This window comes from Haliaeetus albicilla, chromosome 10, assembly GCF_947461875.1.
Source record: "Haliaeetus albicilla chromosome 10, bHalAlb1.1, whole genome shotgun sequence".
Classification (NCBI taxonomy): Eukaryota; Metazoa; Chordata; class Aves; order Accipitriformes; family Accipitridae; genus Haliaeetus; species Haliaeetus albicilla.
In genome coordinates this window covers 40,106,842-40,132,935 of record NC_091492.1, presented here as the reverse complement: position 1 = coordinate 40,132,935, position 26,094 = coordinate 40,106,842, and positions in this window count along the sequence as shown.

Here is a 26,094-nt window from a genome sequence, read left to right as displayed (position 1 = left end):
ACATCAGAACAGAGCAGTGCACAAAAGCTCTGGTGACAGTTGCTGCGAGCCCCTCTCATTGCAAGAGGGTATCGCAGGGTCCCAGGCCTGTGCCACTGTGCTGCCAAATATTCCCCACGTGCATCTCTAGCTCCGCTCCTTCCAGCACAAGTCTCCCCTGTACCCTCTTGCCGCCTAGAGCGAGGTATTGACAGCTCTCAGGTCAGTGCCATCCTCATTTGACCTTTCTTCCCCTTCTCTCATGGCTGCTTTCCCACATGCCAATATACCTCATCTCCTTGCTGAAGAACCAGGACACCTTTGTTTTAAGAAGACTTTGCAATAGTATCTTTCATTACATGGGCTCATCCCAAGGCCTGTGGCTGCAACTCTGAGTTAAATTCATCCCCTGCTTGTTAGCTCTGCCAAACCACCATTCACCCACTCCATTTCCTGAGCTGGGTCAGCGGCACTATCCTGTCTCCTGGCCCTGTACCTGGGCACAGCAACACACTCAACACCAGAGACTTGGTAGGGAACTGACCTACACAGCAGCCCAGCTGTGGCCGCGGAGCAGCCGCAGCTCCCGCTGCCACCAGTCCAGGCTGAGTTTCTTCTCCAGAATAACCCACTCATCGTTCCACAGGGCTGAAGTCACCACTTTGGGTGGAGATGCCCCGAGAGGCAGCTGGGCTGGTGCAGAAGAGAAATATAAATAACAACATGCAGAGGTGGTACTGCAGCTGGCAGTGACGGGGAAGGGCTGCACGGCCAGCAGAAGGAGGGGTGCTGAGGCAGCATCCCGGCCATCTCCCCTTGTACGACCTGAGAAACCTGGACAGTAGCCGGGCTGTCAGAAAGCCACCGCTGCCGCCTGCCACGCTGCCCAAACTCACTGCTGCTGCGCTGCCTCCTGGCACCTGCTCTCTCCAATTTGGATGGCAAATACTCCAAAGTGGGGACTAATGTTTTCAAGTCACCTGGCACAGGTTTTATGCTCCGTAATTGCCCAACCTAGGCACAGTACTAATGCTAATTAAACACAAGAAAGAAAAAAAGAAAGAAGAGCTCAGCGTTGGGCACACTAAAGGATAACATCTCTTGGTTTACTACCAGTGCATTGCTATAATTTTAAATGTGTGTTATTTATGAGACAGATAAAGTAGACCTCTGAGGGACACAGCGTTAAAAGGCTTCATTGTATCTTTTTTTGCATTATGCTTATTATTTTATTCTCTTTTTCTCCACCAAAATAATATTGGAGAAGGGAGAACAGGGCCAACGTGAGTTAACATCTGTGAACATCAGAGGGAAAAAAAAGTGAGCATTCAGGAAGATTTGGATGGAGGATGTGGTTGGACTTGCATCGCTGGGAATGACATCGTACCACGTAACTTATTCCGAAGCCCTTTTCAAAACATACAAGCAATATTTTGTATTTCCACCTTAGGACCCCAAAGTGCTTTGTAAATATCAATTCATTTATCTCTGTAACACACAAGACAGCGGGTCTTGAAAAATCTGTTGATTAGTGACAGGAGGAAGCTTTCCTCATGGAGAAGTAAATATATAAAACATTCCAGACCTTATGATTGGAAAGATGATCTGCCGAATATAAAATAATGCAGCATTGTTTTCCTGGGGCTGCAGACAGACAGCTGTAGTGCCTCTGTGGCTGCTGCTGAGAGGTTGCCAAACACCAGCGAGATTAACAAAACTGCTCAGTTTTCTTGCTGCTATTCAGCGTCTCGTGTGTGGTAGAGTGACACTATCAAAATCATGTCCACTTCCTGCTGAGGAGGATGATTGGCAAAGCTCTGCCCAGCACCAGTGGCAGACACTGGAGTTATTCATGGTGAGAGGGAGGTTCCAAAAAGTGGAGGTTAGGGGAGGGGCAGGGCAGCAGCCGCCTCTTTTCCTCCCTCATCATATAAGGCTTAAGGAGAGATTGTGTCTTGGAGACCTGTCTCTAGCCAGGAGGTTTTGGCAGTCAGGTACTACGAGAAGTTTCGCTTTTCGTTTAGTTTGGACCGTTGATAAACAAACTTGAACTGGAATTCAAATAATTTTTGTAATATTTGCATTACGATGCTGAACATGCAAACCTGGAAGATATTAACTGCAGCTCCATAGGCAGCCTGGGGGCAACGCCAGTCTCTGGCAGCGGCTTCCAGTGGTGCTCGTGGCTGCTTTGGAAAGGATGCTGACCCTCTGGAGGGGCTGATGGCAAAACCTCCCTGCTAGCCCATGCACGAGGCAGCCAGGGGTGTCTGCCTCAAAGGGAACCCCCCGCTCAGCCACCTCCTGCTTGGCAGGAGCTGGCTTGGGGCAAAAGTCAGGCACATAGCGGGAGAAGAGCTATTTAGAGAAATTTAATTATTTAGACTCCTCTCAGGTGGGGGGGAGGGACAGAGTCAGCAACAGGAAGAGAGGAATGGCTGCAAAGGCACCGAGGATTTCTTTGCTTCATGTAAGAAACCTCACGGGGCAAGATTCGCAATGGGAAACCAGGCTACATGGTGCAGAGCATTGAAGAACAGGGTGAGAAAGAATAGAGGAGAGGAACAGGGCTGTATGCGAGACAGGAAAAGAAAAGAGAAACATTAGGTGTGGGTGAATAAAGAGCAGGAGAAAGGGGAGTATGAACAGTAGACAACTGGGATAACTAGAAGAAAGGAGTAAAGGAAGAGAGAGGACAAGATTGGAGCAGCAGAAGAAAAAAGAGGGGAAAGAGGTCTGCATGGAATGGGAAAAAAAACTAAATCATCAAGAGAACTGGTAGCACAGTAAAGGAGAGGTCTCTGAAGGACAGTAGGAGATTGCAGGCTTCCACTTGCTGTTCTGGAAATGATGGCTAAAGGAAAAAAATCAGAGAGCCCTTCCTGCTATTCTCCCTCTCTACAAACTCTAAAAACTACTACATGGTGTCTAGTCTCCATGATCCTATCTAAATCAGTCCAGGAAATGAGGGAGGAAACACTGACTGCTCAGTTCTAACACCAGAGCTGCTCTGCACACCAAGAGCACCCAGCACCGTGCCAGTCTGGCCACTGCGCAGGGGCCACCTCTCTGAAGGAGTTGAAAACATTTTCACTTCCCTCCCCCCCTTTTATTTTCCTTAACATAACACTCCGAAGATCGCATATAAAGTGACAGAATGCAACAACAGATTTGAAAAACGAGACCCCTCTCCTCGAAGGTGCCCTGAGCTCCACCTTCCCTCTAACCTTTTAGTGACCGTTTGTCACAGGCTTTCATCAGTCACTGCTTTCTGCTCCATCCTTGCTCCTTCCCAACCTCTCCCCAGTCCTCACTCCAGCAACCCATGTAAAGGGACCTTTCCCACAGCATCCACTGTTAAGAGGCTCTTCCCCAGCCTGGAAGCGGAACGTTGCCTCCTGCTCTTCCCCTCCTTGCCTGGAAGCTCAGAGCTTCCTATGGGGTGATATAGGGGGACCCATTTCCCCACCATTAGAGAAGAGAGATGAGGAGGGATGCAACAGAAATCTGCCAGATGTGCTAGACTGTTTTAAAGAAGACATTGATTAAACTGTTCCTTGTGCTCATTGAGGATAAGCCAATTGGCTCGGGGGCACAGAAGGAGATAAAGGTTAGATATTAGGAGAAACTTAGCAACTAATGAGGATGGCTAAAGATGGGAGAGGTCAGCCAGGAAGGCCAAGGAATGTCCACTCATGAAGATTTTTAAGAACAAATTAAGCAAACGTCAGTTTGGTGATCAGGTGTAGCGTTCGCTGCATATCAAGGTGCCACGATTAGATCACTGGTCGGCCCGGACCAGGGAAAGAGACAGATAACACACACAGTGTGAGCGCCAACTTCTGCCTTTTATTGCGCAGTTAATTCCTTTTATACTAACAAGGGTAGGCGGGATTACAGATACGTCATAGGGCTGCGACTAACCCTCCGTCTTTCCGTGACATCGCGAGATCTTCCGAACACCAAACCCTACAATCAGGTTCTATTTTGTCCTTGCCTGTTGCAGAGGTGACCTCTTGGCACCACTTTCAATCCTCAGTTTCTACAGTTTCTTCATCACGTGAGGGGAAAGGAAAGAGTTTGGAGTAAAGGAGGCAAAAGTGAGGGCTTGTCTGATAGAAAGGGGAGTTCCGAGTGCGTTCCAATGCATAGATGGAGGCTAGAGAAGAAAGGAATAACACAGAGAAATTTAAAGGCTGTGGTCCACAGGCACATGTCAGGGCAAGGAACAGAGCAGCTTGGGGCCAGGCTGCACCAAACACCACCAGTACTGGAGAAAAGTTCTGGGACTGAGTCGGGTAAATAAGGGTAACAGAAAAAGGCCTGGGTCAGGTTTGAGAGCATCAGCCAGTGCAATGGCTGCCAGATATCTTAGACAAAATGGGTTTCTGTATTAACATTTTTAAAAAGTATTAAAGTTCTGTATCAAAAATAAAATCCTGTGTCCCAGTGGGAGGAAAAAAAAAAAAAAAAAAGAAAGAAAACCCAAATACAAACCACACCGGACACAGCTTTTCCAGTGTCTCCCTGCAGTGACACTGCTGGGTGCCTTGCAGCCCAGTCTGCTGGGCCTCCAGTAACCAGCTTCTCAGGCAGGGACCAGTGATTCTGCACTATCAGTAGATCTGCACATCCTCTGCAGGTCTGACGCATGTGTGAATTATTCATCCAGGGCTGGAGCCACCACCATGTCAAGGACCTCTAAAATCTGCCTTAAAGATAGCCGAGTCCAAGCCAACAGGGGAGCAAGGGGAGAACAGGGCTCAGGGGAAGGAGGACTGGATCCTCCACCGAGATGCTTGCAGGAGGCAGAAAATCTGGGTACTGGCACTGTCCCAGAGCAGCACCAGAAGGAAAATGCACTTACAGGAGCAAACAGAGAACTTCTGGCTCAACATACAAACAGGAGCTGAGCAGGCAGAAGCTGTTTTTTCATCCCCTCTCTTTCAGGACATAATCGATTTCCTACCTCTGCTATGACACTCACACTGGCTTTTAACTCTCCCACTTCTTCAAGACTTATTTTCTAATCTAAGCTGACGGGACCTTTGCTCCACAAATCCCAACAGCACTTCTCAGAAGACAACTTTATAGCATTCTGGTACTGTGGGGGTGTAAAGTAACTGGGACTACACTGTTAAAGTTAACAGCACAAAATTGAGAAGGTTTACAGATTATTTGGAGGAGAGAACAGAAAAGAGCATCTTTAAAATCCAGGGTGCGTGCTGGAGCTCCTGAGGTGGGAAAGGTTCAGACCAAGGCTAGTGTACAGGACAGAAATACACGCTGTAAATCTCCTTAAGCAGCTCAGCCTGTCCTGGTTCCTCAAGGTTTTGCCAAGGTATTTTGTTTGTACTTGTCACATGACTTACATCAGGCATCACATCCTAATCAAGACGGACACCAGTGTCTTCCCAGGCAAAGCTCCCATCCTCAGATTGCAGGAGCGGCTTAGCTGCTTTGTACTTGTAACGCCTGCCTGAGCCTCCTCCCTGCTGAACGGGGAAGGGAGACGAGAGAGGCTGCAAGGGTCCAGGTGCACTTGTAGTCATCTCCGGTCGTTCTCTTTGCCGTAGAAGAATAGTCTATGGCAAGGCACGAACTTGCCCAGTGGGCGTTGTACTTGGAAATCCTGGCTTTCTACAGCACTGCACCCAGAACAGACGCTCTGGGGCCAGGAGTGGTATCCTCCAGAGAGGGAGGGTTTCCCCCACCCCAGGGCACAGCATCTTCGCTCAGGCTTACAGGCTCCCGATCCTTCCAGGCTAGGGAATGTGAAAGCAGGCAGCTGTTACTAAAGATTCCAGCTGCAGCAACCTACACCAGCTTTTAAATATGTTGAGTTTGGAACTGGAAAAGGCTCAAAATCCGCCCTTTGGTCCCAAGACACAGCAATTCCCCCTGCCCACAGACCCAGTGAACTAACCTCTCACTGAAGTCAAGCTCTGATTCTGCACTGCTCATAGTCTAGTGGGAAATACTTTGCTCCTGCTGCTACTTGTCCATTCTTGCCCTTGTATCTTTTGCTCACTTTTCACAGCCTTTAAGCATTTATCTTTTCACGCCTTTGCCTGCTCTGGATTTCCCTCAAGGCTGATTTTGCTACATTAGGGTCCTTATGCCATTTTCTTTTTTTTTTTCTTTTTTTTTTTTCTTTTGGTCCCAGACAGAACTTTCCCACCTACCTTATGCCCATGCGGTTCCACAAGCTGAAGTAAACTGAGTCACTGACCCTTTTCCCACCAGGAGCAAGAAGTGATTCACAAACTATATTCCTCAGTGCTCCCAGCTGGCTGGTGGCCAAGCTGCCGCAACAGCTAAGGACCAGCTCCCTCCAAAGTAGCTGTCCAAGACATTCTTCAGCGCAAAGCTGGGACACAAGCAACATGGAGATACTCTGTCAAAAGCAGGGGCATGCAGAGGAGCAGCAGGAAACCTCTCTCACAGGGGACATGCACAGTATATATTGGAACCACCCCTTTACTAAAAGTAGAAATGAAACAGTAACCCCTACAAATCAAAGTTTCTGTGGGACACATGTATCAAAATGGGGAGCATTAACATTAAAAAGAAAACCTTCAGGCTCCTGCAAAAATTTAATCTAATTAAATGTTTTTAAGATTTTAGTTCCATCTACCTGACACATTCCTAATCGATCAATGAGCAAATTCTGCTCTTCTGTTTGCAGGAATGACCAGTGCAGCTCTGGAGACATCAGAAGAGAAAAATCTCATGAGTTACACTGGAAATAGTGGGATCATACTCAGGCTTGTGACATCCTGACTCACTGGACTTGTAATCTGATTATACGGGTGTTTTTGGAAGCCCTGTGCAGTATGTCGTGCCCTGCTTCAGCATTTCATCTCTGGGGATCACCCAGTTTGTTGCTTCACAGACACCCTTGGGGTTTGGAAACTGCCCACTTGTGACGGATGGAAACAGTGAGGCGTCTTCCAAAACTTTCCATCGATTTTGAGCATTTGAGTCAAAAAAATGGAGATGCAGTAAACGTTCCTCTTTCCAAATAAGGCCTGGGGAAGCTCTGGGCACAAAGCTTTTTCTGCAAAACAAGCACGTGGTGTCTCAAGGTGCACATCCAAGATCTGTGTTTCTTTACATGTAGTGGCGTAGGTGACTAGGTCGAAAGCGTAACACTCAGATGATCTATACCTCCTCTATGTTTTTAGCCACAATAGCACCCTGTCCTCTGTTTACTGGCACTCTGCTAGACACCAAGAAAGCTAGTACAAGCATTTCCCTATCTCAAAAGTTATCATGTTCCTGTGACTTAAAGTGTATCCAAAACAAATCACATTTTGGAGGGTGAATCTAGAAAAGCCTCTCTGGTGTTTGAAGAAAGCTGGGGATAGAAGAGACGTTTGCTGGGAGAGCAGCTCTTGAGCTAAAGAAGTTTTTGAACTAGGAAAGCTCCTCTTACACACTCCTGCTAGTCAGACAGAATGTGCTCATGTTCGTTGGTTATTCTGGAGCCTTGAAAGCAATGCAGCGTCTGGTAAATTCATTCCCAGATGCTGGGGGAACAAGGGATTGTGGGAGACAGTGTAAGATGGGGAGGGATTTACTGCAGAACAGAGAAAAAGCAAATCAATGAAAGTTTGTTCAGCCTTACTTCCCTTTTGGTTTTTTGTTGTTTTGTTTTTTTAAGTGAAGCTGCAGTAGGAGAAATTTTGGGATTTTATGCTTGTGTTGCTTTAAGGACAGGAATGCTGGAAACAGAGGTATTTGATACCTTTGCTGCTAATTACAGTGCAAGCTCCCAGTGTCCTGACAATGCCCTTGTCCCTGACCTGGAGGGGCCTCAGTATCTCAGGGTCAGCTGTAATTTAGTTTTAGGTCAGAGCTGGGACTCTCCTGCCAAACTAACTGCACTTTGTTTTGAAGTAGAAACCATTTACTAGCAAGTCTGAGACCATCAAACTCATTTCACTAACGAGAAACAGGAATGAACTGCAGAGCCCCAGAGACGAAGGTCAGTGTTTGACACAAGGAGAGCTCAGCTGCCTCACGAAGGAAGGGGCTGTTTTGCCCACCGAGCCACACAACTGCATGAGCTCAGATCTTCTGCTCCCTTCAATTAAGCACGTTTATTACAAAAAAAACTTAGGGACCAACTAAGCCCTGCCAGTCCCCAGGCAGGCACAACGGTGCAGTCAGCCCCCCACCTTACAGAGTTTACAACACAGTTGCTGCATTTCACAGCAGGCTCAAGAAAAAGGACTGAGCTCCTCAGTAAAGCTCATGAGTTGTTGGTGCTGCTCCTACCTCTTCTCACAGATTGGCCGGGTGATTTGGGCCAAGAAAACTCTGTTTTTCTACTTGAAAACTGAGGTGTTTCTTCCCTATCTGAAGAAAAAAATGCTTTGAGATCTTCAGAGAGAACATGCTGCAGAAAATAACCCAAAAGCTGTAAAGGGAAATACTTTTTAACTTCCTCCGAATAATCAGCACTCTCTAACTCACAGGGAATGAAGTATTTTTTTTCAAACCAACAGATTTTTATCCGATCTTCTTCCCCCTCACCATATTCATGGACAGAGATTATACTGTCATGATACGCATAGCATTACCTGAAATTAACTTGTCACTTAAAGAACCGTTCTCTACAATTTGTGGGGTAGTCTGAGAGCCCAGTACATTCTGCATATTTTCAGAGTCCCTACTCTTTTGCATTTATGTAGACCTAGGACTGGGTTTGCTAAGGAAAAACCTATCCAGAGCACAAATTTTTTTAAACTCTGCACATCACTGCAACAAGAGGCCAACTCGCACTTACAGGAAAAAAGCTGGATAAAAAATTTGTGCCAATTTACTAAACAGTAAAAGTCGTTTGACAGCAAAGGAGGGTTCTGTGTCCAAATCTATGAACACACGAATGAGACAAACAAGTAGAGACCCAAACATGCTCTTTGGGAACAGTAAAACATATTTAGCTCTAGATGCTGGCCACAGTTGAGGTTAGCGATCAGATGTGAGAGAGCACAGCTATAGCAAGAAACAGGACCACTAAGGGATGTTCAAATCTTTCTTTCATAAAAGTTGACTAGAAGACTGCAGCACACCCTGATGTGCGCTAATGCTTGCTGCCATGCTTGGCAGCTGCAAGGCAGTGTGGTGGAAAGAATTACCAGCCCTACAGACTTTCAGATGAGTTCAAAATGTAATACCCCCGTTGTCAGACACCGCAGGTTCCTAACTACATGTAAACCCAAATCGCTCCTCTCACCATTGGTGCCTCTGCAAATAGCAAACCAGCTTCCAAGAGCTCATCTTAATTGCCAGAGCTCTTTGTGGGAAAGGTCCTAGCCACCCAAGAGCTGGGTACCTCCTTCATGACTCCCTGAGAAAGCCACGTGTTTCAGGAGTGATGCAACTGCCGTGTACCAGAACAAGGCTCTGGAGCAGAGCAGATAGCTTCCTTGGCAGCTGGCCTGCAGTGCTGGAGCTTGCTCCCAGGAGAGATTAGAGGGAGTAAAAACCTCACTGCCATCAGAGCAGAGCACTCAACCTGCTTCTACCAGAGATTTCTCACAAGAGCAAAAAAATCCAAAAGTGTCACCACAAATAGGAGGCTGCGGGAACAGGGAAAAGATAACCCAGTTAATGTCATGCACACAGCTTTGCTAACAGCTCAGGTAACACTGATCAGTAAAGAACAGGCAAAAGCTCTGAGCAGAGCCTGTTTTACACCAGGAAGATTACCTGACTAACATCTCGACAGAGAATTGCCTCCCTGCATAAAGCCACCCAAAACCCCGACCTGCAGCTACAAACCTTTCAGGTGAGGATTTTAGATTTGGAAGTTGAATAGCATGAAATACATTCTATCCCCCAGATGACCTTATTCAAGCCCCTTTTTTTATTTTCAGGGCATGGTAGAGGACAGCTACCCTCAGGTTCCCAGGTAGCACAATTTATACCCCGAGGCAAATGAAAGTACAAACTACTTGCACTCACTTAGACTTTGTGTGCTTTTGGACTCCCCTGCTACTTCAGGTGTCACCACATCCGCGTAACCCTGACAGCAAAGAGGAAAGGAGAGGGTTTTCACTGGTTTCAAGGAAGGCTGAGCTCTACCCATAGACAAGGTAATTTTCTGTCTGTGCATAGAGGACTCTGCACAGATGAGCGAGCTGTTTCCCAAGGGCGCAGCAGAGCCCCTTCGGAGACAGCTCCCAAGGCTGGAGCTCCTGTGCTGCAGAGCACACTGTGGGCTCACCCCCCAGCCCAGCAGACTCCTGGGGACGGGGCCATAATGACCATGGACTGCCCAGTTGACCATACGGAGGTCATCTCCAGTCCTCTGCTCCCCAGCCACCGAGGTAGGGCTCTGCAAGGTGGAGCGTGGAGCCCTGGGCAGGGCTGCGTGGGCGGCAGCCCAGCCTGGGAACTCAGGAGCAGCAAGGAAGGAGAGGATGCTGGAGTGGAAGTGATTTGAATTAGAACAAACTGGCTGCTGAATAGAAGCTTTTATTCCAGCATGGAGAAGGCTTTGTTAGTCAAGCACATGTGATGCACAAAAGCCTCCACTTGAATTCATTGAGTTTTAATTGGTTCTCAGGTGGGGGAGGAGATGGGTGTTAGGAATTAGGGATTCCTTAAAGAGGCAATATCATTAAATCTTAACGCCTCTTCCCTCTCACCCCCAGTTTCGGCTTAGGAGTCTGGCCTCATTCAATTGTCCTATGTTAGAGAATCAGAAAAACTGAGGGAGAGAAAGGGTGGGAGGGGGAGTCACTAATAAAGCCTAAAGGGAGATCAATGAACGAGGAGGGTGAGGGGCAGGAGGAAGACTGAAAAAAGAAAGCGGCTGGTTGGGAGAGGAGGGAGGTCACACACAGGCAGGGAAGGCAGGAGAACCTCAAAGGGATGAGGGAAAGAGAATGATGCCATTTGAGTTGGGGCTTTCTTTTCTCCCTGCATTCCTTCTTTTATTGAACACTTAAAACTTCCCTTGGAGATCCTCTAGCTTGGCTCTGTGAGCCTGTGCTCCAAAATAACAGAGTTGATCCATCACAAGGAAAGAAGCAAATTCTGGGATGGGTATGCGGTGCTTGCACATGGGGAATGACAGCAGTAAGAGAAACCTGCTTGGAAGGACCTCGCAAGAGCTGCTGCTTGTTTTGCCAGACACAGCACGTTTCAGACAGAAGTTTTGTTACTAAGAGCCTGACGCAGACGTAGCTGAAATCAAGGTCCTTGTGAGTCAAAGAGAAAGGGAGCAATTGGGAGCTAAGGAGATTTCACAGTTGGCATTGTAGGAGGTACAGCACGCTGCCCAGCTTACGAAAGGGACCCTGGGTACCTGCAAGCCAGACCCTGACAGACAACTGCTACGCTGCAATGGGGGACACACATCTCTCAAATGTATAATGATTTCCATCAGTCCAGTACATCATCGGAGAATGAATTAATGTTGGTTTACCTATTACATTTGGAATTTAGATAGGTAAGTGAATGACGTACCAAACGCACTGCCAGCAAACACCAAATGGAACGCATTTTCTTTTAGAGTTCCTAACAGAAGAATGCTGCTTCTATATTTAAGCCATACAGTTTATCCTGTATAAAGCCATACATAGCAGATATTCTTTGCAGGAAGCACTGCCTACTGTTTTACTATAATTCTTCATTACAAAATTAGACTGCACAATCTCTGCTTGTAGACACAATGGCACTAATCTCCTGCAAAACAGGGGCACTGCAACCAATTGCTATACAGACTGAAATGGGAGGTCTCCGACTTCTGTTCGAGGACAGTGTGGGATGCTGAAAACAGCATTCCCATGGTGGCTTCTCTCTGAGAGACTGCCTGATCCAAGTCACTTATTGTGGTGTGAAATCTGAAGGAAACGCAAGATCCTCCGCTGATACAGCTGTGGTATGGGGTAGCTCTCACATACACGTGGGTTATTCATGTATTTCAGAGCACGGGAAAAAAAAGAAAAAAGACATCAGTGAATTCACCCATTGAAAGTGTCATAGGATCCAGTTTTCCAAACCCCCTCCCTGAAATAGGAGCCTAAGTATCATTTAGAAGTGACACACAGACTGAAGTCTCATTTGGTCCTTAACTCCAAGTAAAAGCAGACGTGGTCTCCACCTGGCAAAGGCATTCGTGAGCAGTGGGCCGCGACAGTGCCTGGCACCAGCTACACAGAAAGCATTTAACCACACATGGAGAAGAGCTAACACTACTTGCCTTGATTTTTAATACTGCAAAGTCTACGCTCTGACTCTGCCAAGCTGCCTATTGTCACCGCTTGACCAGTGACAACCCACGAGAGCCCTGCCCTACAGGAGCAGCAGGGTTTTTCTCCAGCAAGGGAGTCCAGTGGAACCTCCTGGAAGGCTCACATAGAAAAACACAAACAAAAAGCCCCACAAATCAGATTAGAGATACATTTTTGTTCCCCTTCTACACAATGTTTCTTGCATGCTTCAGTTTGCCCCTTCTCGTAGTGCACTTGCATTACAGGTAGCGTACTTGCATTACAGGTAGCGTACACGTTACAGATTTATTTCATTTTCTATCTTACAAGTTTAATTAATCCACAGGCATAATTTCAAATGATATCTGACTCACGTGAAGCAACCAGCTGCTCTTTGTCATCAACAGTAGCATTTGCAAGTCCATCTTGTTGTGCACAGTTCTAAACACGACCCCTGCCTCATCAGAAAGCCACATCATTCTGCAGAGGACTAAGCAATTGCGCTGTTTCCTACAACCCTGCATTCCACGTCAGAGACAGAGCAACTCCTGTGACTATCTTCCCAGGAACAAAATGTAGGAAAAGGCTGTCATGGTAAGGATGGGCAAGGTCATGCATCCAAGATTGTTCCCCATATTTGTCCTAAACTTGTTGCCCAGGGTGCATTTGCCCTCCTTCCAGCAGTTTTCTAGGAACAGCCTTTCCTGCAATTGTTTCCTTCGCTCTCAGATATGTTCGGTTTATCTTTATACTTCAGTGCTGGAGTATTGGTTTTCCTGATACCACCTTGTTTCTCAACAGTCCCCTATTTTGCAGCTTCCAATAGGATCAGACCAAATGCCATTTGTGCCTTTGGAAAGAAAAATAATAAAAAAAAACTCTGAGTGTGCTCAAATATCTTGTTGATCTCCTATGGCTTTCTGTAGATGCCTTTGGTGTTTGGGATCCTCTTGCAACGTTTTTCCTAGCAAGTACCATTTCCACAGCCTTTTGGTATGCGACAGCAGGCACTTCTGAACTGCTTCACTACACAAGCCACAGATTTGTCTGTCACAAACAGTGTCAGTTATCACAGCATCAAATTTGCTGTGTGCAGCAGGTCTCTTTAAGACTGCCATGAATTGAAAATTGTTTTGCTACCTCTTCTCAATGCCTCACGGAACAGGTATCTCAGCAATCAGCAGTGGCTTTGGGGCAAAGTGTGACTGACACATCTGTATCAGCTATCCAGTTAATTTTATTCCTGGCCTGTTTCGTTACATTAAACCTCAAGATGCTCACCATATTTCTTCCTTTCCAAGCAAGAGAGATAGCAAAACCATCCTTTTGGCTCTAGAAGTTTAGCTACAGCTGCTCCACCTATTAGACCAGCTTCACCTCACAGGTCCTCCTGTAACCAGGAGATTGCCTCTTTCTTTGTGAGTACTAATGTCACACAAACAAAGACAATCCTAAGCAAAATTCAGCCCTAACAAGATATCACGGCCAATTTCAACAGGACCACAATAGATACGTCCTGTGCCAAGCTACTGGTCAGGCACAAGCTTTTACTTTCTGTTATCCCATGTGAAGGGGCAGATTTACGTGGCTGCTGACATAGTTTCAAGAATTACAACATGAAGACCACCTACTACAGTACAGGTCTTTACAAAGCTGGTCAGAACACTAGTACAGAAACATGCTCTACCCTCCCTGGAAATCACTCATTTCTGCTCCAGTGGACAAGCCCTTGCAAGGACTTCGGGAGCTCCCATCCTTTGCTCTGTCGATGGCCACATCAGCATCCTATGCGTAGCCCATGGGTTTTCTGTGGCTCGCCTGACAAGGAGACAGTTTGCAGCTTCCCACGCTTCTTCCTCTGAAGCTGCAGCCCCCCGGCAGGCTCCACACGCAGACTCCTGCCCCAGCCCTGCTGTAGTTGCTGCAGGACCAGACATCCAAGCATTCACAGCTTCTCTGGGCCCAAAGGCCACATCCAAGTTTGTGCAGGAGGAGGACAGAGCTGCACTAGAGCCGGGCACTACGCGTTTCAGAGACAGAATGAGGCTAGGATGACTAATGAAAGAAGCCAGCGCTGCAGAAGCTTTCCAGCCCAGTGCCCTCACGGGTTTCTGTGCGAGATAATACTTTGCACATTTATTGGTGTAATGTTGCACACTTACTGTTCGTTTAGCTCACACAAATCCACACCTCCGTGGCCCCACTTGCCAGCGGACCTTGTTTGGAAAGATCTCTACGAATGCACATTGCTACTGATAAACAACACGGGAGTTACCGCTGTGAACTTCAGGGGAGTGCTCTGCTACTTCAGTACGTTTGCCCGTTGCACCCAAACATGTGATTGCTCTGAATGGTATCAGTGCTCCGTCTCCTGTGTTTTGACAGGTAAGTAGACGAGGGGCACTGTGGCTTTAAGAAGGTCATTTCCACTGTCCTGCCGGTGTAATTAGCCTGCTAAAGAAAGGGCAGAGGCTGGAAATTGGATTGAGCAAACCAGGCTTTAGCCGCAGGATGAAGGCAGAGCCCCGGGATTGTTATGTTAATCACCTGAGCTCAGCAGTCCCTGCCCTTCAAACCAGTACCAACCCAGTACAAACCCAGGACCCCTCTGCAGAGCAAACCCAGCCTCGCTCAGGCTCCAGCTGCCCGAAGACATCTCTCTCCACCTCCCAGAACGCAGAGGCCAACCCCTGCAGACAGATCTGGGGCCAGCCGGCACCGAGAGGGGACCCTCTGCCCGGCCACAGCCTCGGCCCGTGGTCATACAGCTCCTCTGGTCCAGAGTGCCGGGCCACAGCTGCCAGCGGGGCGAAGACTAAATGGGGGTCACGGGTGACACCGTGAGCTGATGGGCCAGGGCTGCTTTACACCAGCTGAGGATCCAGCCCTGGCCGTGCTGAGTCAATAAGCACGTCCGAAAGCACAGATCGCTTACTGCTATTTCACAGATGAAAAATAGCATTAAGAACAATAGGCCAGATTCGTATCCGGCATAAGAACAGCCGTAGGCAGCGGAGCTGCGGGTGGGTTCGGTCGGGTGCCAGCCCCTCTGCGGCGACAGCACGAGACCCCTGGGTCCCTGGGCCACCGGCTCGTGCTCAAGTCCGGTGTCTTCAGCACCAGGGCTACCCCAAGTTAATCCCAGGGGCAAGTCCGGGGGGTACAGCCCCCCAGCCTTCCCCTGCACTCTCCTCAGGAGCGCAACCACGCTCTGCACCGGAGCCGTTACCTGCACCGGGCACCAGCGTCACCTCCGGCACCAGCTGGTGCAACGCCACCAAAACAAGAGACGCCGACGCACGAGCCAGCGGCAGCGGCGAGCTTGGCCCAAGGTGCCCTGTTTGCTGAAGGGACACGTTTGTGGCACAGCCAGCGAGAGCTGGCCACGAATCGCTCCCAGTCACAGCCGGCTGCCTGCTGCCTCCTGTTTTGTCCTCGCCGCCTCTCCCCTCCACGGGAAACAAGGCTGGGGTTTACCTCGCTGCGCTTTGCTAGCTCGTGTCCCCTGGAAACGTGCCTTTTTGTCCTCTCTCCGCTCAGAAACTTTGGGCTAGCAGCCCTCGCCACCACCACCCACCTTCTTTTTAAGGCAGCGACCCAGGCTGGCCATTGTCCCCTCCTTGCTGCCCCTATTTTCTTAGGGCGAGCTCGCGCCTCTCCCCCACGTCGGGCCAGCTGGGGCTCCGCGTTACCTCCCTTGTTCTTTGGCGCATTTTTTCACTGCGCCCCTGCGCTGCCGGGGAGGGGGAGGGAGAGGAGGAGGATGGGAGGGCAGCGTCTGGCTCCCCATCCAGCACGCCGGATGGCATGGTTTTGGAGAGGCCTGGCTTAGTGAAGTTATTCAAGCCAACGGCAGCCTGGCAACCGGGCGGCCACAATGGGAGCGCAGGAGGAGGAATGTTTCCACATGCCTGATCAATGGGAGCAAGGGAGACAGCAAAGCAAACAGAAGCTGGGAAAGAGACACAAAGAGAAAGCAGCCTTTTCTCTGCTCAGTTCCTTTCATTTGTCACAGCTCTTTGTGCAGCTGATGACAACGGAGGCCCTTCGGAGGCTAGTTTTGGGGAGTTTGGTTTTTCTAATTAAATAAAACACCGTGTCCTTTTTCTTCACTTGTCACCTTCCCGCTCGCCCAAAAAAACCCTAAGAGCAGCCCCATCTGCGCTCGAGCCTCCTGCTCCATCCACCTCCCGGGAGCCCCAAGCACCTCTTTCTCCCTGGGAAGAGCAGAGAAAGGCACAACCACCTCCTCGCTTGCTCAAAAGCAGCTCCCAGGCTGGACGCGGTGCCTGCCCGAGCGCCGGCAAGGCCGAGCAGCACATGCCGCCCGCGCCCCCCCAGCTGCTCATTACGGGAATAAAGAGCCCAGCGAAGGACAACTTCTCTGGAGGTGGCGTGCTCCCTGCAGCAGCTGCTGACGAGACTAACGGGCAACTTTCTATGGGAACGAGGCAGCATTCAAAATAGGGTTAGAGGAGAGTTGCCTTGGAAACTTGGACCGTTTCTGCTGAGGGGCTATGATTTCCCTCGATGGGTCCCAGACAGGATTTACCTGGAAGATGACGACTGTTGGGACAGAAACTCCTGCAATCTGCAAAGCGGCTCCCCGGAGGGGGATGAAGGCGAAGGAGGGGTTTCAGGACAGAGGCACCATGGGCTACACGGTGACAAACAGCGGCCGAATCCAGCCCTGTTGCATAACCAGTGGTGGGAGCCCAAAGTTGTTTCCTCTAATTACTATGCAAGAGTTCACAGCAACAGGCCTCCTCTGTGCAGGAGCTTACAGGAAAGGTCCTCCCTGGCGCTAAGGCAACACCAAGCAAACCAAGAGGAGAGAGAGTTTGGGGGTAAGCTTTCCTGCATTGAGGCCAGAGCAGAGATTATTCTGTCTCTCAAAAAAAAAAAAAAAAAAAGTCTACCTGGATGTATGTAGCCCTGAAGAACAGAAAAACCTTCTGGCTGCTGAGGAACAGGGGACAGGACACCTGCCTCCTCCGCACCTCCACCAAAACACAGGCTTCCCTGCTTGCAACCAACTCCATCCCCAAGCAGCCAGGGCTGCAGAAGCTCGGCTCCAGCCCCCCGGGCATCATGGGTGGAGGAAGAGGATTAGTGATCCTGCATGTGCCTTAGCAGGAGGGAACTTTAGTTATGAACATGGCAATGTTTGGGATCTCACCAGTCTTTTCCTCACAGTAAGGTTCAGGATGCAACCAAACCATGAAAGGGAGCTCTGGCAACATGAGTCAGTAAATGGCAGCATGAGCTCAAGGAAATAGAATGAAACTTGGTCCGAATCAAGGATGTAGCACCAGCTGAACAGCACAGGAAAATTCCTGCCCACTTCCAACAGCCAAAGACACAAATGGCTAAATACGGGCTTCTCAGTCCTTGTGGCCAGATGTTCCAGGCTTTCCAGGCAGACAGCGAGTTCTTCTGCCAATACCTGTTTCTACTCCCAGGACTGCCACTGAGCTCAGGGATAAACCTTTTGGCTCCTCAGTAGTCCTGTTTCTCAGTCAATCAGTGGGGCTAATATTGGACCAAACGTTTTAGCAGTCAGGCTCTGAAGTGATAAGGATGCGTAGTCTTATCAGCTTCCAATGTCACTCCATCTGAATCGCACTTCCATTGATGCACACCATGCATCTCCACCCATCCCTCTCCTTTGAGGGTTCAGGCACACCCCTGTTGCCTGGTGAGGTTAAAGAGGATCCCACGACCCATTTTGCATGAAAGCTGAATTCCAGCAGTGTTGGAGTTTCCTCTGCCTCACTCTGGAGGCATCAAGGGGGTGACACACCGCCTCAGTTTTACTGTTTCCCCCACCTCCCAACAGGGTCACGTGTGACATTTTGCTGGGTAATGATGCTTGTGAGGTGTTCATTTAACAATGTAAGTGCCTAATAATAATAACAATAACAACAACAACAACAACAACTAAAGAAGAGGATTCTACCATACCCCAAGTCTCCTTAACACCAAGTTGTTTACTCCCATATAATCAGCAAACTTGCTTTTGGGAAGTGTCTCAATTTCCATATCGAGTCTATCACTGCCATCCCACAGTGCTACCTGGCTCTTCCACTGCCCCCAGACATGTGCTAAGTGCCAGCCTGCAGCTGAATGAAGATCAGGAACCTCCCCAACTTCAGAGTGAAAACTCACTCCACAGGCATTACCTACTGCTTCAAAATTATTCCAGTGCTCCGTGAGCCTTCTTGTAAGGAAGGAGAAATCGGCCTTCACTTCTGCTCAAAGGATTGCTTTCATTAAGGCCTCCATAGATTTGCAATGGCAAGTATTTGACCTGCTTCAAAAATATTCATGAGACTCTCGAATGCATTCAAGTAAGGGCAGACAAGCAAAATCCTCAGCTCATGTTCTCCTGGGGTCTCAGGGTGCTGATGGCAATATACATCCTAATTACAATATATACCATATTGAGAATGAGACCTTGTCAGCTCTGGTGATGCTTTCTTTGAGTCAAAGAAACAATCTGGAAGTGATTGTGATTATTTCTCAGTAGATCAGAAAAAAGTCTAACCATGTGTGAATATCTTTAAGTAACTGCCCTTTTTCCTGGCCTCAGTGAGAAGCTTCCAAGACAGGCCACAGGGAATGTTTGAACTGTACAAGAATATTTAGACACTTCCAGAGCTTGCGTTGTGCAGACAGCAAAATGTGCTGCTCCTTTATGGGGAGGGGGGACAATCTCAGGTACGAAGACTGCCAAGACAGTCCATTACGGTATTCACTAAGCTCTGAAACAAAAAGATTGCTCTTCTTTACAAACACTGCATTTGAAGTGTCACAGGGTAATATGCATGGGACAAAACAAGCATGAAAAGCAGCATTCACTCACCACAAACAAGCACCACAGAATGCTAACCAGTTACTGCAGAGTTCCAGAGATGTTGCAGAGTGGTGCAAAATGGGTCCCTTACGAGAAAGAAAAGCAAAGCATACTCCCTTTTAACACGATCACTGAGAGGCAAAGCAGTTCTTACATAGCTAGTGCTCTTCTTTCACTCTTGCACCTGCTGCAAAGACACTGTCCTGAGAAGTAGCAGCACTCTATAGCTCCATGGTCTGCCTCTCTCAACAAGACCTTTCTGTGCTGCCTATGGATTCATCTCAAGATAACATTCTTCGGTAGAAGGACAACCTGCTGATGGACACACGCAATTAGTAGCCTGCTGACAGGCGCCCTTTCAGCCTGTCTGTGGCCTCTTTTACTCAGGTAAAGCTGGCACAGTGATCCAGCCACCCATCCTTTGTTGCAGCTATATAAAGTGGAGGAAATAATTCAAAAAGTTTTAAAGGGAACCTCAGGGTGGGAAGAGAAAACGTGATAGGTATTCCATAACTGAGGGAGAAGCAGCATTTTATCACTGTTGAAACAGCTCCCACTACTGAATCAATAAGTGCTTGAGCTTTTTATGATCCTCCTTAGCACAGGTAATACCATAACAAGGCAAAGAGCTACCACCTGCAAATATATAAACAAGAAAATCTCAGAGGGGAGAAGGGGTGGGGTGGAGAGAGCATTTCTTTCAGGAAATACTGCGTTAATCCCAACTGAAAGAGGAATACTTCCTCTAATAGCCTTTCAGACTTCTGACAACACAACCCTGATGCAGGCAGTGCACAGATGATGCAGACAGCACACACAAGGCAACTAGGATGGTGGTACTTCCCCCCCGACCTGCTGGTGTCCTGCAAGGTACAGAGCGCACACCATACCCAGTGACCAGATCTCCAAGCAGCCTAATTACACGACCTTGCCACAAGGGTCAACCCCCGGGGTGGGAGGAAAGGAAATCCTTTCAGGCGTATCACGTCAGAGCTTCTCTTCTGAAGCTCAGAGATCCTTCCCACTTACTCACACCTCAGTCCCACTGGCACACGTGAGCCACAGCCTCGTATAGCTGTTTTCTGAACAAAACTAGAAGCAAAGCGATCCCGACTCATTTTGGTATGGATCAAGCAAAACAACTTCACGTGGTTACAGGACAGACTGTATAACACCCTCTTGCACCCACTGCCATAGATCCCTAATGAAAATGAGAGAAGCCCATCCCCTTGGGTACAGTTTGTTCATGACCACAGCACATGTGGGGGCCAGAGACAAAGCACAGGGCAGATCCAACCATTTCCTTCACCACTTGAGACCCTGAACTTGACCATCCGCTTGGCAGAGGATGTATGCAGTGTTCAGAGATTGCTCCCCCCAGTGTTCAGGCTTTTCCCTTTGCTCACAGATATGTTACACAAAGCACAGCCCAAACGTACCACAGGTAGTACATAATTGTGAAAAACAGCCATCCCTTCTGCAAATATCCACCAGTCTCCCCTTAGCCTGCCACAGCCCACTCAGACATTCCTACAAAACCAGGTAAAGTGGCTTTTAACCTTTTCTCATTTGCAGACCTTTTATAGGTTTTTCACTAGAAATATGGACCGCTACATAGCAAACTTCAGCCTACTGAAAATACACCACGTTTCTCTTGTCAAAGCATGTAGTAAGAATCCTTACAGGCTAGAGAAGCAGATGTTAAGCTAGGTCAGCCAGGACAACAAGAAAACATGACAACTCATTGTCTTCACCTAGGGAAGAGATGTTCCTTTGCTCCAGTGAAAAAGCTGTGACTTCCAGAGAGCTCAGGCACGCTGACTTCTGCAGCCCATCCCTCATTTTGCAGTGACCAGCTAGGCTGTGCAGTACAAGGGAGAAATCTCTTCTAGTTTGCTATCTGACTTAGTGTGGGAGACTAGAGAGCAGACATGTAAGTGCTACCTATAACCTCCACTGGAATTAAAAAGCCATTCATACAAAGCCATCAGTAACCTCCTATACTCTGCCAAGGTCTATGACCAGGCACAGAAATGCCCCCCTAATAGTTCTGCAAATTCCCTTTTAGAAAGGCTGCGACAGCTGATCTCTCTTACACCACTTAGCACCTGATGAGCAGCAGCTGGGAAGGGGATGTGTACAGGTGGCCACAGCAATGCGCTTCTCAATACTGGGGGCCTGTCAGTGACAGAGCCCTGCACAGATCTGGGGGAAGGTGGATTTCATCACCCTGAAATTCTGTCAGTACAGCAGGTCAGCCTTCTTCTGCATCGTTGCTCTGTCCTGCTGGCTACAGACAGTTGGCTCTAACTCCAGGAGCAGCAAAAGCTACTGTCTCATTTCCTCTTGTCAGCTCTATTGTCTTAGCACTAAAAGCCATATGAATCCACAGAGTTAAATCCACCCACCACTGCAATTCCAGGAGCGTATGCACCCTTCTATCATATTAAAACTGCCATACTAATGGTGCCCAGCAGCAAGTCCTCCATCCTGCCTGTTGGCCGTTTGAAAATAGCTCTCAGTGGTTCTCTGTCATGCTAGAAGAGTTTGTCAGCTTGTCTCACACCCAGTTCTGGGGATACCGGTGTGGCATCTCACAGCAGCCATCACAACAACCACAGGGCTGAGTACCAAAACTGGCCACAGGATGTCTGCCCATAGCTCTGAGAAGCTAATTTGAACCAGGCCGAGCTGTATGGACTCAATAATTAAGAAAGAATGTACCTGAAGCCAGTATATTAAGGGGTGAGAATGCATTTCAGGTCTAGAGAATTAAACCATTGTAATCAGAGAAGAAGAAAAAAATAATCTGAAGTAAAATCCTTGCATAGACCTTGACTATTCCCTCAGCAGGACAAACCTGATGACTAGTTGTTGTTTACAACGATAAGGTCAGAGGAAAGGCCATTTCCTCTCAACAATTGTCAGAAGGGATTAAAACCTGCATTCAGGCTTGCTTTGAACTAGCAGGTACTCCATTCCCCGATGGTATCAGGATCCATTCAGCGAGGTCTCAAGCAGCCTCCAGGGCATGTCTCCATAATGCCCCTATTGTGGAAATATGCAGGACTGCTTCCTGCATTCACTCTATCTTTATGAAGCTTCACCCTTGTGGTCTGATACCCAGGTCAGGAAGCAATCCTGCAATCACTGTTTAATTAGTCATTTCCCAGGTCTGCCTCAGTTGAGAGTTGCTGCTGCTTGTCAGCTTCTGAAGAGGGAGGTTGGGAATTGGAAACATCACTACCAGATTGGGAAAGAAAAGTTGCTCGCAGAGTTTGAGGCGCGTTTGTGCTGCAGCTCAACATGCCACATTCTCCATTTCCACTTTTTTTTTCTCCTAAGTAGAAGGATTTGAGCGGATGAAAGGGCCATTGCACCTTCTGCAAGTCAAGACAAAAGCTGATTTATAACAAAAGTGGTTTTATTTTTGTTGATTTGTTGTTACGGGCTGGGCTTTGGTTGGCTTGGGTTTTGTTTTGGGTTTGTTGGTTGGTTTTTTTTTCCGTTGAGAAATAGAGTCTTTGATACAAAGCACATACTTCAAGAGAGGTCTGTTCCAGGAATTCCAGTTGCATACTTTCCTTTGTGGAAGTCAGTCCTGAGCCTGAGAGGTTGGATACATGCAGCTTCGGCTTTTCGAAATGAGCTCACTCGAAGAGGTACTTCTTACCATGCAGGCACCAATTTGAAAAGAATGAGTTATGTAGTATTAAAATATTTGTCTAGATAATGAGTGTTTGTGTGTAGAGCAATGCTAAAGGAAAAATCTATTTGTTGAAACACAACTGTTTTGAAAAACATGGTGATTTTTCTGTTCAACAAAATAAATGAGGTATTTCAATAATGTCAAAAAGACCTATTTTGGCATTTTCAGTGTATTGGATATTGTTGAGAAAAGCTTTTCAAAACAAAAAAAAAATACAATTATATATAAAGTTACACAAAGCTACATAAAATAACTTTTTTTCAGTTTAAAGACACTGAAATCAGAGGAACTGCTCTGATCAAAACAAAGCAATGTTTTCAGAGTTCCATTTTGTAAGAAAGTTTGATTTAAAATGTGATTCATTCTGGAATGGAAAAGTTTCTGAAATCTCAACATTTCCCAGTACAAGAGAACTTCTGTCTTTCTCTAGTTCCAGTTTCCCTTGCTGTAACGAAATAATTGGAAAAGTGGTGTATGTGATAATTTCCTTGTGACAGCAGGACAACCCTGTTTTTGATAAGTGTTTGTGAAGCAGAAAAAAAAAATCAGAAGAAAAACCCTAGCAGATCAGTAATCCCACTGAGAAATTTACATAAATTTCAAGAAACAATACTGGAATTCACAGAAGACTGTGTGAGGGAAACTGACTCCAATGGAGAGTAGAACCGGTGAGGGAGTTATAACATGAATTATTGTATCTATCATATGATAGAAATAGATAGATCCTCTCTCCCTAGATCTAGCACATAACTTCTTATAACCTTGTTCAAATCATATCTTGTAACGTGCTGGATCAGTCTGTGTAGTGGGCTAATACACATTGCTTCCAGCAGCTCGGAATGCAAGCAGAAAAAATATGTATTTGCTACAAAAAAACATGCAAGTACATCCTCAGAAGGTTTTGGATTTTCTTCCTCTTTCTCCCACCAAGGCTATACTAACTGTGGCAACAGCCAAATCCAGAAGACATGGGGATGAGATATCACATGAGCATCCTTTCTCCTCAGCCACTCTTTTGCCACTCAAGGAGACAAGTGGCATCTTCTCCATGCTCCTTTCCTCCGATTTCCTGACAATTTCCCTTTCTGCAGCAATGTATCTGGGATTACTCTATGCAGTCTTCCATTATGTGATCTTCCTCTTAAGCTGAGGCTTCTTGCAAAGTGCCAAAACGCAGTAAGAGAAATTATTTTTAAGACCCACACTGATAAGAGAAGGATGCAGAAGAGAGCTGTGAAGAGAGCTCAGGAACACCTGTGAGGTTATCATCTCCATCCCCTCACCTGGGGGAACAAAAGCTCAGCATCCAGCATTACCATAGCACCAATAGCCATCAATAAATTGCTCCCGTAAGAAAAGAACAGATGTGACAAAGATTGTTCCAGGGTCTATAGCAGACCACAGCCAAAGCAGAAGAGTCTAAATGTGCTGGGCTGGGATGGCAAGGGAAGTCACAACTGGGTTCCATCTAGGGGGAATTATTCTTACACTCAATTCATCAATTTATGGGCAAGCGATTCCACAGGCAACATTGACTTGATTAAACAGAGCCATAATGACAGTGAGTGTAGGGAAGCATCCAGCCAAGTATGCAAACTAGCCTTCTCAGCCTAGAATAAAAGCTTTCTAACCAATAATTTCATGCTTTTATCTATACAATCATTAATACAGATGCCAAACAATGCCAGCTCGACGTGGTGTCAAAGGCTCTGACAACCTCTAATTGATAATAAATAATTCAATTTCTGTCCCAATCCAAAACTGCTAAATCTTGGGACATGTTCCAAATAAATGATTAAAAAGAACTTTGAATGTAATTATATCTAACACAATTGGGGATATTGCCCAGATGAAATTTACAGCAACTATTCAGAGCTACAAAATTTCAATGACACTGGCAACACTTTATGCCTACTAGAAATGAAATGTTCTTTACTCAGGCAGTGGCACAGACTGCATTTTTTATCGACAGCTGTATGCCAGCAACTCACTCAGGCCAACCGTGCTTCCCACAGTCTTTCCCAAAAGTGCTCGAGAAAATTTGGGAACAGGGTTTTGCCACAGCCAGATCTTTATTGTTCTGTACATGCAGAACTGGATCTTCTTTCTGATACAGCTTATTCTTCTTCTCCCCCCAAACTGCTTACACTACAATTAATAAAAGTTTCTTGAGAAATTAACACCCATAGTTCCTGGAGGAAACTAGGGCGATGTGTTTCAGCAAGGAAAGTGACTATCAGCACAATCCTGAAGTGATGAATGCAGCATCTCAGAGGCACACCGATTGTTCCCAGTAATTTCCAAACGCCAAAGCCAGAAGAACTCTGAACACTTATTAGTAAAAACACAGGACACGTATTTACAAAAGCATCCTTATATGAGATTTTACTCCTATTTTTCTCTCACTTGCGTAAATCCTTGCTGAAATCTTAGGTTTTGCATCTGTAAAACAGGGATGGTGACATTCACTTTGATTTCTTTGGATGCAAGTTGTTTTGAATGCCAGTTTTTTCTTTTCTTGGGAGAACAGTGTATGTAACCGACCTGAAGAAGTGGTGACTTAAGAACCTTTTAGATCTGCAGCAGTTATCTTACTGAGCTCATATGGAAACAGTAGAAGTGCACTTGCCTTGTCGAACCTGTCCCGTGTCTTATTCCCAGTCCCTTCTGGAAAACTCAGCATCCAGCATCGGCATCACTGGAATCCCCATGCTCACAGGCAGGGCAGACAGCACTGCTGTGAAGATGTGCAAAGAGATCTGTATTGTCTATCTAGAACACTAATCGCTCCCTGAACCTACTTAGGCGTATTTCTCAGTCTTTACAATACAACTTGCTATTTGTGAATACAAAGTGACAGAAGAAAACAACAGCTCTTCATTGTTCACCACACGCTGTTCTGGACTTTGACGCTCACCTGTATTTACCTGGCAGAGTGGTCAGAGACAGCAGCCAGCCTGAAGCAAAGAGATCACCTGCAACATCTGCAGAATCAAGAGAACATGTGAGAAAATAAAATAGCTCCATAATTTGGTGAAGTTCTCAACTACCATGATCAAGTGAGCCAGGCTTGGTTCTTCAAGAAAACAAATGTAAGGGAGAGAGGGGGCAGCTGAGCGCTCAGAAGTGTGTCTAGTCCTGCATTATCCAGAGCTGCACTGTGTGCCCCATATCACATAGGTATTAAACACAGCTTGCTGGTCTCCAGCAGACCTGAAGGCACTGCTGTGCTCTGAACAATGCCCAGTTAGGCACCTTCACACTAGTAGTCACATGCCAGAAAGAGACATTTATACCATTAATTGCAACAGCCAGTTACA